Below are 10,435 nucleotides of genomic sequence, written 5' to 3'. Positions count from 1 at the left end.
CCGAGGGGGGCACAACCCACTAGGGTGCGCTAGGCCCCCTGGTGCGCCCAGGTGGGTTGTGCCCACCTCTGTGGCCTCCTGCACCCCCTCTTTGCACTATAAAATCCCAAATATTCTGAAAGCCTTCGGGGTTAACCTAGATCAGAAGTTCCGCCGCCGTAGGGCTCCGTAGCCATCGAAAACCAATCTAGACTCGTCCTGGCACCCTGCCGGAGGGGGGAATCATCTCCGGTGGCCATCTTCATCATCCCGGCGGCCACCACGACGAGGAGGGAGTAGTCCACCCTCAGGGCTGAGGGTTTGTACCAGTAGCTATGTGTTTGATCTCTCTCTCTCTCTCTCGTGATCTATATCATGTGATTTGTTAATGTAGTCGGATCATATGATGTTTCTCCCCTCTATACTCTTGTTGTGATGAATTGAGTCTTTACCCTTTGAAGTTTTGTCTTGTCGGATTGAATATTCAGAGATGAGAACACATGATATATGTCTTGCGGTATGAATACTTGAGGTGGCAATTGGGGCATCTTATTGATTCACTTGATATATATTATGAAATTCAACTCGTGGGTTCTAGCGGTGATATTGGGGTAATATATGCATAGGGGTTGATGCGTGTTTTTTATTATCTTTTCTCCGACGGAAACTTTGGGGTCTCTTTATAGTTCTTTGTGTGGATTGAGTATTATGAATATGAACTTGCTTTGGTGTTATCTTAGTATGGACTCTACGATAGATCAAACGGAAAAAATTGCTTTGTGTTATTTTAGTACGGACTCTTGAATAGATCGAACAGAAAGAATAGCTTTGAGGTGGTTTAGTACCCTACAAACAATTCCTATCTTTTGTTCTCCACTAATAGGAACTCGGGAGTGATTCTTCGTTACACTTTGAGGGACAATCATATGATCCAACTATGTTAGCATTGTTGAGAGGTTGCACTAGCGAAAGTACGAACCCTAGGCCTCATTTTTAAGCATTGCAACACCGTTTTTGTGCCCGTTTACTATTAGTTACCTTGCTGTTTTTATAATTTTGGATTACAAAAACCAATATCTACTATCCATATTACACTTTTATCACCATCTCTTCGCCGAACTAGTGCACCTATACAATTTGCCATTGTATTGGGTGTGTTGGGGACACAAGAGATTTCTTGTATTTGGTTGCAGGGTCATTTGAGAGAGAACATCTTCATCCTACACCTTTCATGGATTGATAAACCTTAGGTCATCCACTTGAGGGAAAATTGCTACTGTCCTACAAAACTCTGCGCTTGGAGGCCCAACACGTGTCTACAAGAATAAAGTTGCCTAGTAGACATCAAGCTCTTTTCTGGTGCCGTTGCCGGGGAGGTGAGTGCTTGAAGGTATATCTTTAGATCTTGCAATCGAATCTTTTAGTTTCTTGTTTTATCACTAGTTTGGTTTATAGAAGATAACTACATAAAAATGAAATTGAGGTTACATCATATTATTGATCATCTTTATAATATCTTTCTTGAAAATGATGGTTCGGAAAATTGTGCTCAATTGTTAGAAGAAGAAGTCAATAACATGGTTGGCACAAATTTTTTGAATGATGAGCATGCTTGCAATGTTGTTAGTATAAATTCTTTGAATATCCAAAATGCTAATGATGATTGCACAAGTCATGACAAAAATGTTTCTTATAAGCATGTCACTTTTTGCGGAGTGAATTGGGAGTGCCTTTGTACACCAAAAAGGGAAGATATATTTTATAAGAAGCATAAATATTTGGAAACAAAAATGTTGCAAGATAGGCTAGATGATTGTGCTGAAAGATGTAATTTTTTTGGCCATCCTTGTGAACTTTGCAATGAACATGATCATTTAAATCTCCAATGCAAATTCTTTCATGATCAAATCGTGTCCAAAAATTGTGATAACTTAATTACCCTTGAGCATCATAAAGAGCTTAGTCTTCTTTTGGGGTATGAATAAATGAAACATATAACTAAGGATTTACCAAAACCCAAGAGATCTCTTGAATTTGATCTAGAGGAAATTTATATGTTTTGTGCAGTAAATTGCATTGAGAATCCTTATATTGCCAACTACCTAAAGACAAGAAAACAAATGGAATATGAAGAGAGTACTAATGAAAGGGAAAGTATTTCCCAATACCCTCCTAGTGTTTATTATGATGAATCAGGTAATGAGGAGGAACTTCCTATCCAATCAATCTCTTCAACAAGGAGCTCAAAAAAAATAATTGAACCCACACATGATGTGGTGAAGAAGAAGAAAAGAAGAAAGAATAGAGGTAAAAAGGTATCTCTCCCAAATAATTTTGCTCCTATTATTGTTGTGCCCCATGAAAATGAATCAAAAATTATTGTTGAAGATGATGAACTTGACGATGATTTTGTTATGCCTATTGCTTATTGTGATGATTATGATTGAGAAGATAATGATACTTCTTATAATCTTGGAAATCTTTTTGGCACTTGCTTGGAAGAATATGATAATAATGTTTGCTATACTATTGGTGCCATTCATGCTATTGATAAGAATGATTGTGATGATATGCAAAACCACAAGCTTGGGGATGCTATGTTTGGTGAGTATGATGTGTTTGAAGATTTATTTGCTGGAAATAATGCTTGTCCTAAGCTTGGGGATGCTTTGCTTAATGAATATGATCATTTGATTCCTTATACTTTCATAAGAAAATTTATTATGATGATAGCATGCCTCCTATTTATGATGATTACATTGGTGAAAGTGGGTATGGAAGAGTGTCAACTCTAGGTAGCAGTGATCCCACTATTTTGGAGGGTGTTGAATCTTATTACAGTATCGATGAAAGTGGATTTGGAGAGGTCATGACTTTATTTAGTGATACATCCACTATTTTGGAAGAGGTTTTGAAAGGATTGAGAAGAGGTGTCTAGAGGGGGGGGGGGTGATTAGACACTAAGTACCAAAAGTTGCAGTTTTTAATTTCTTTAAGTTGAAGTGGAGTTTGGCACAAGTTTAACAAACACAATACATATCAAGCAAGCATGCAAAGAGTATATGAGCAGCGGAAAGTAAAGCATGCAACTTGCAAGAATGTAAGGGGAAGGGTTTGGAGAATTCAAACGCAATTGGAGACACAGATGTTTTTGTCGTGGTTCCGATAGGTGGTGCTATCGTACATCCACGTTGATGGAGACTTCAACCCACGAAGGGTAACGGTTGCGTGAGTCCACGGAGGGCTCCACCCACGAAGGGTCCACGAAGAAGCAACATTGTCTATCCCATCATGGCCATCGCCCATGAAGGACTTGCCTCACTAGCGGTAGATCTTCACGAAGTAGGCGATCTCCTTGCCCTTACAAACTCCTTGGTTCAACTCCACAATCTTGTCGAAGGCTCCCAAGTGACACCTAGCCAATCTAGGAGACACCACTCTCCAAGAAGTAACAAATGGTGTGTTGATGATGAACTCCTTGCTCTTGTGCTTCAAATGATAGTCTCCCCAACACTCAACTCTCTCTCACAGGATTTGGATTTGGTGGAAAGAAGATTTGAGTGGAAAGCAACTTGGGGAAGGCTAGAGATCAAGATTCATATGGTGGGAATGGAATATCTTGGCCTCAACACATGAGTAGGTGGTTCTCTCTCAAAAAATGTGTATTGGAAGTGTAGGTATGTTTTGATGGCTCTCTCCACGAATGAAGAGTGGGTGGAGGGGTATATATAGCCTCCACACAAAAACTAACCGTTACACATAATTTACCAGTCTCGGTGAGACCGAATTGAGAAACTCGGTCGGACCGATTTAGCAAACCTAGTGACCGTTAGGATTTTCGGTGGGACTGAGATGCAACTCGGTAGGACCGATATGGTTAGGGTTAGGGCATAACATAATCTCGGTGAGACCGATTAAAAAAACTCGGTGGAACCGATTTTGGTAATAAGCTAACCAGAGAGTTGGTCAGGCAAACTTGGTGAGACCGATTACACAAACTCGGTGGGACCGATTTTGGTAATAAGCTAACCAGAAAGTTTGCATTGTAATCTCGGTAGTACCGATTGCTCAATCTCGGTGGGACCGATTTTGGTAATGGACATACACAGAGAGATTACAATCCCATCTTGGTGAGACCGAGATCCCTATCGGTGAAACCGATTTGCCTAGGGTTTGTGGCAGTGGCTATGACATCTGAACTCGGTGGCGCCGGATAGAAAGAATCGGTGGGGCCGAGTTTGACTTTTGGTTTAGGTCATATGTGGATGTGGGAAGGTAGTTGAGGGTTTTGGAGCATATCACTAAGCACTTTGAAGCAAGAACCTCATCAAGCAACACCTCATCCCTCCTTGATAGTATTGTCTTTTCCTATAGACTCAATGTGATCTTGGATCACTAAAATAGAAAATGTAGAGTCTTGATCTTGAAGCTTGAGCTAATCCTTTGTCCTTAGCATCTTGAAGGAGTTCCACATCCTTTAATTCATGCCACTTAATTTGTTGAACTTGTCTGAAACATACTAGGTAAAAGTATTAGTCCAACAAGAGATATGTTGTCATTAATTATCAAAATCACCCAGGGAGCACTTGTGCTTTCAATCTACCCCTTTTTGGTAATTGATGGCAACATACATCAAAGCTTTAGATGAAGATATAGAGAATAGCAAGTAAAGCTTTGGAAAGACATGTAACAAGCATAGGCGCCCCCTACATGTATGCAATCATGTGAATATGGAATATAGAAGCATGTGAGAGCATAACCATGACAGAGTAGCAATGTGTTACATGTATCTTGGCTATATGCATCAGGGCAAAAGATATGAATACGGGAAATGTACCTTCATGCCCATGAGTCCTTCTTGCAAACAGTATGTACATCAGCAAGAATTTCTCGTACACATGACTATGATGCATATACTTACCTTGTGGTCTTGAGTTGGCTAGGATGGGATGAGCCTGCGTAAACAAGGTTAGATAACACAGATGCACCCACTAGCTAGAGCAAACAAAGGAAACCACAAGAGTACCAAGACTGGGATGACATGTAGAGTGGGTACAGAGTACCACGATAGATATTGACATGTCACCAAAGAGAAAGATATGCAATGAATTTAATAAATTTCTTTCCCGTGGATGTCTTGCTCCCCCTGAATCTAGCATGGGATACTGGGAGAAGATAGGGAACAGAAAAACAGAGCTCAAAGAAACAAATGAACAGAGCTAATGCAAATAAGCATATATGAACATGTCTTTCCCCCAAGAAGACATGTGGCATCTCTCCTCTTGAACATCAAGCATCTGGGATCCTTGAAGATTACTCTTTCCTGGAGTATTCCCTCCCCTATAGATCTCTCCCCCTAGAGATATGATTAAGCTTTGATGTGATCTCTCTCTCCCCTTTGACATCAATTTCCAAGAAGGGTCTTCTGGAATTTTTTGTGAATGGGTTCGGTCCTTGAATCACAGTACAAAGCATTAAGGTAAATGTGATGCTTGCAGAGGACAAGATTCATTGAGTGAAGCTGGATCAAGAATAAAGAAGGAATAAATGGCAAAATGTTTTTCCTGTAGTGAAATCGGTGTCATCGAGTTGTATGCTTTGGTTGCTCCAAAAATCTTCGGCTAGACCGGGGACATGAAACCGGTGGAACCGAGTTCATCACAGAGAAAAACACTCGTCACCTCAGCTCACTGGACAAATAAGATCTCACAAAGATTTGCAATGATTTGGATGCAGAAAATGCAGAACAAAAAGCAAAGAAAAGAAACTAAAAGATCTAGATGAAGTTTTTTTTGAAAGGGGAAACAAATATGCATGAGACAAATGCAAGAACACAGAAAAGAACACAAGAGAACTTCATCTAGAGTTGGGCGGTGACAAAGTCACCTATGTTAGAGTATATTGACTTAGGAGTCAAGTGAGATCACTTGATCATAGGTCGTACTCATCGTTTAAGCTCAAAATGGGGATACCATTTTTAGTTTAAGTATCTTTATGTATTCACATCTTGTCGAGTTGCTTTGACTCATGACTTGGAGTAAAGCTACTCTAAGATGGAATAACATACCTTGGGTGGCGGTGCTGATCTTGATCATGTAGTTGAACTTGTGTGGGTTGCTCATGGTTGATGTAGCCCATCAAGAGTTGGGAGCACCCTTTGGATTTTGAGTTCATCTACCTACATGGGTTAGTTTTTGCAAGGAAGAGCACTTGTGTATCCAACATGACAATCATGAAACTCAACATAGAATTTGTCAAAGGATATGTTTGAAAGGTTTCGTGCTTCCTTGTCATCAACCACCATTGTGTAGAGACTTGGTGATGTAGAGATTGCTCAAGATGTGAGTGAGTTGCAATCTCATAGAATTAGATTCATCCAAGTACCTACAAGGGTTAGATAACATGCAAGATGCAAATTTTCAAGACATAAGATAATCATCATAGGAGAAATATCAAGTGATTAGCCGTAAGCTCAACTCTTGCATGTATCCAATGGAGTTCCTACTCCAAGTTTGAAGCATCGATGATGTTCAATTCACCTCTTAAACTGCAAAACACTTTCTCATTAAGTGGTTTAGTGAATATATCCGCCAATTGCTTATTGGTGCGAACATGCTTAAGGTTTATGCCACCCTTAGCAACGTGATCTCGAATGAAATGATGACGAACTTCAATATTCTTAGTTCGAGAGTGTTGCACGGGATTGTGAGAAATATTGATAGCACTTTCATTGTCACAAAGTAATGGAACATGTTTCACATATATCCCATAATCTTTAAGAGTTTGGGTCATCCAAAGTAATTGAGCACAACATGAACCAGGGGCAATGTATTCCGCTTCGGTGGTGGATAAGGATACCGAGTTTTGTTTCTTGGAAGACCAAGACACAAGAGATCTACCAAGGAATTGACAAGTACCCGAAGTGGACTTTCTATCAACCTTGTCACCGGCATAGTCTGAGTCAGAGTAGCCAACAAGATCAAAGGAAGCCCTCTTTGGATACCAAATGCCAAAAATTTGGTGTATGTATTAAGTATCTCACTATCCTCTTCACGACCTTAAGATGACATTCCTTAGGAGCAGCTTGATATCGTGCACACATGCATACACTTAGCATGATATCGGGACGTGAAGCACATAGATATAACAATGAACCAATCATAGAGCGGTAAACTTTTTGATCAACCGGTTCACCATCTTTGGTCAAATCAAGATGTCCACTAGTAGGCATGGGTGTAGTCATACCTTTGCATTCTTGCATATTGAACTTCTTGAATAAGTCCTTGGTGTACTTCGTTTGAGAGACAAAGGTGCCTTCCTTAGTTTGCTTGATTTGCAAACCAAGAAAGAATTTGAGTTCACTCATCATAGACATCTCAAACTTCTCCGACATTAGCTTCCCAAACTTTTCACTAAAATGAGGGTTAGTTGATCCAAATATAATATCATCAACATAAATTTGGCATACAAATAGTTCTCCATTAACCCTTTTAGTAAAAAGAGTAGAATCTATTTTTCCAATTTCAAAGCCTTTTTCAATAAGGAACTTGGTCAAGCATTTATACCATGCTCTAGGAGCTTGTTTAAGACCATAAAGGGCTTTGTGAAGTTTGTAGACATGATTAGGTTTCTTATAATTGACAAAGCAGGGAGGTTGCTTAACATAAACTTCCTCCTCAATTTCACCATTTAGAAAAGCACTTTTAATGTCCATTTGGTACAAAGTGATATCATGGCGATTAGCATAAGCAAGTAATATGTGAATGGACTCAAGTCTAGCAACGGGAGCATATGTCTCACCATAGTCCATACCTTCGACTTGTGTGTAGCCTTGGGCGACGAGACGTGCTTTGTTGTGAACCACTTGTCCATCTTCATCTTGCTTGTTGCGAAACACCCATTTGGTACCGATGATGTTGTGGTTGTTGTCGGGCTTCTCGACCAATGTCCACACTTGATTTCTCTCAAAGTTGTGTAGCTCTTCATGCATAGCGTTTATCCAGTCCGGATCCTCCAATGCTTCTTCAACCTTCATAGGTTCAATGCTAGAGATGAATGAGTAATGTTCACAAAAGTTAGCCAGACGAGTTTTAGAGCGAGTGATTCTCCCGGTTTGGATATCATTGTAGATTTGCTCCACGGGATGATCTTTAGCAATTCTTGCTCGAACTCGTTAAAGCTTTTGCTTGGGTCTTGGTTGAACATCTTCTTCATCTTGTTCTTCTTCTTGGCCTTCTTCATTGTTAGCGTTGTCGTTCTCTTGTCGTGGTGGATGCTACGTCTTGAGCTTGCGTTGGTTTTCCCCGAAGAGGAAGGGATGATGCAGCAGAGTAGCATAAGTATTAAGTATTTCCCTCAGTTTTTGAGAACCAAGGTATCAATCCAGTAGGAGGCCACGCTCAAGTCCCTCGTACCTGCACAAAACGATAGCTACTCGCAACCAACATGATTAGGGGTTGTCAATCCCTTCGCGGTCACTTACGAGAGTGAGATCTGATAGATATAATATTTTTGGTATTTTTGGTATAAAGATGCAAAGTAAAAAGTAAAGGCAAAGTAAAAAGCAAAACAAGATTAAAGTGATGGAGATTGATATGATGAGAATAGACCTGGGGGCCATAGGTTTCACTAGTGGCTTCTCTCAAGAGCATAAGTATTCTACGGTGGGTGAACAAATTACTGTTGAGAAATTGACAGAATTGAGCATAGTTATGAGAATATCTAGGCATGATCATGTATATAGGCATCACATCCGTGACAAGTAGATCAAAACAATTCTGCATCTACTACTATTACTCCACTCATTGATCGCTATCCAGCATGCATCTAGAGTATTAAGTTAAAAATAGAGTAACGCCTTAAGCAAGATGACATGATGTAGAGAGATAAATTCATGCAATATGAAATAAACCCCATCTTGTTATCCTCGATGGCAACGATGCAATATGTGCCTTGCTGCCCCTTCTGTCACTGGGTAAGGACACCGCAAGATCGAACCCAAAGCTAAGCACTTCTCCCATGGCAAGAACTACCAATCTAGTTGGCCAAACCAAACGGATAATTCTAAGAGACTTGCAAAGATAACCAATCATACATAAAAGAATTCAGAGAAGATTCAAATATTATTCATAGATAGACTTGATCATAAACCCACAATTCATCGGTCTCAACAAACACACCGCAAAAAGAAGATTACATCGAATAGATCTCCACAAGAGAGGGGGAGAACTTTGTATTGAGATTCAAAGAGAGAGAAGAAGCCATCTAGCTACTAACTATGGATCCGAAGGTCTGAGGTAAACTACTCACACTTAATCGGAGAGGCTATGATGATGTAGAAGCCCTCCGTGATGACGGCCCTCTTCCGGCAGAGCTCCGGAACAGGCCCCAAGATGGGATCTCATGGATACAGAAAGTTGCGGCGGTGGAATTAGGTTTTTGGCTCCTGTTCTGATCGTTTGGGGGTACGTGTGTATATATAGGAGGAAGAAGTACACTGGAGTAGCAACGAGGGGCCTATGAGGCAGGGGGCGCGCCCTAGGGGGGGCGCCCCCCACCCTCGTGACCACCTCTTTTGTTCCTTGGAGCAGGGTCCAAGTCTCCTGGATCACGCTCGGTGAGAAAATCACGTTCCCGAAGATTTTATTCCGTTTGGACTCCGTTTGATATTCCGTTTCTTCGAAACACTGAAATAGGCAAAAAAGAGCAATTCTAGGCTGGGCCTCCGGTTAATAGGTTAGTCCCAAAAATAATATAAAAGTGGAAAATAAAGCCCAATATAGTCCAAAACAGTAGATAATATATCATGGAGCAATAAAAAATTATAGATACGTTGGAGACGTATCAGGCATCCCCAAGCTTAATTCCTGCTCGTCCTCGAGTAGGTAAATGATAAAAAGAGAATTTTTGATGCGGAGTGCTACTTGGCATAATTTCAATGCAAATCTTCTTAATTGTGGTATGAATATTCAGATTAGAAAGATTCAAGTCAAAAGTTTATATTGACATAAAAATAATAATACTTCAAGCATACTAACAAAGCAATTATGTCTTCTCAAAATAACATGGCCAAAGAAAGTTATCCCTACAAAATCATATAGTCTGGCTATGCTCTATCTTCACCACACAAAGTATTTAAATCATGCACAACCCCGATGACAAGCCAAGCAATTGTTTCATACTCTAACTTTTTCAAAACTTTTTCAATCTTCACGCAATACATGAGCGTGAGCCATGGATAGAACACTATAGGTGGAATAGAATGGTGGTTGTGGAGAAGACAAAAAGGAGAAGATAGTCTCACATCAACTAGGCGTATCAACGGGCTATGGAGATGCCCATCAATAGATATCAATGTGAGTGAGTAGGGATTGCCATGCAACGGATGCACTAGAGCTATAAGTATATGAAAGCTCAAAAAGAAACTAAGTGGGTGTGCATCCAACTTGCTTGCTCA

This window comes from Triticum dicoccoides, chromosome 1A (assembly GCF_002162155.2).
Source record: "Triticum dicoccoides isolate Atlit2015 ecotype Zavitan chromosome 1A, WEW_v2.0, whole genome shotgun sequence".
NCBI lineage: Eukaryota > Viridiplantae > Streptophyta > Magnoliopsida > Poales > Poaceae > Triticum > Triticum dicoccoides.
This window is presented reverse-complemented; position numbering follows the sequence as displayed.